The following is a 1,151-nucleotide window of genomic DNA, read 5'->3' as shown; positions in this document are numbered from 1 at the left end:
TAAAAAAAAAAATAAAAAAAAATAAAAATAAAAATAACACCTACTAATGGTTGACTCATTTCCTTTATTTCCATTGAACGTTTCTTGTACGCAATTTTGGGTTGGAGTGTTACGTCATTAAAGCACTTGTCAGCATCAGCTTTCTGTTTGTTTTTTAAGAAAAATGATGCAAACTAAAATGAAATTTTAATGCAGTAAGATTTTAAAGTAAGATTAAATAAATCAAGCTTTGGTTGCCTTTCCTTTGTCACGGATATTAATTAGTTTCTTTGTTTCTTTCTCATGTAGAATTTAAAAACTGAGGTACAGCTCAAGCCTAAGGAGCAGTTATTGGAATATCATCAATCTAGATTTGAATTTTCATTTTCTCTCCTAGAAACTGTGTCTTAGATTTATTTAGTTTAACAAATATGCATGTGGTCCATATTTTGCATCTGGCAGGTACTATTATTTAATGTTTGAAGCAATGGAACTCTTTTCTTTCCTTATAAAAGCAGAATAATGAGTCCTCATTTGCAGGCTGAATGTAAGAACTGAAGGAAATACATAAATGTGTGCACTTACCAAGCTAACACTGAATTATCCATATTTCAGTTACTTAGGAAAATCTTCAGTTGGCATTTTAATGAACACCCATAATCCCAGCACTCAAGAGGCTGAGGCAAAAGGGTTGCTGAGTTTGAATTCAGCCTGGGCTACCTAGCAAGTTCAAGGCAGGCTTGGATTATATATTGAGATCAAGTCTCAAAAAAGCGCTTCCGGGGCAAGCGGAAGGGCCTGAGTTAAAACAAAAAAAAAAAAAAAAAAAAAAAAAAAAAACAATTCATATAGGTTTTAAACAGTTTCACTTCAGCTTACACAAATCAATGACAAAAAAGTAACTATCAGTGACCCCTGCAGTTTTCTGCAAGGTGTTAAGCACTCAGTAAAAAAAAAAAAAAAAGAGCAACAAATAAAATGGCAATACAATGGGGATATGGAGTGGCCAGTTGTTCATGGGGAACAAAAGGCCTCAAGGCACCCAGAACCTGGATATTTATTGATCATATTTACATTGAGAAAAACAACGGGGGGATTATTGTATGACTCAGAGAGCAGATGTGGTCTTATGCTAAGGAGGATCTCTTGTTGATAAGAACAGTGTGGAGCTT

This window comes from Octodon degus, unplaced genomic scaffold (assembly GCF_000260255.1).
Source record: "Octodon degus isolate 3935 unplaced genomic scaffold, OctDeg1.0 scaffold00034, whole genome shotgun sequence".
Lineage (NCBI taxonomy): Eukaryota > Metazoa > Chordata > Mammalia > Rodentia > Octodontidae > Octodon > Octodon degus.
Note: the sequence above shows the minus strand (reverse complement) of the source record.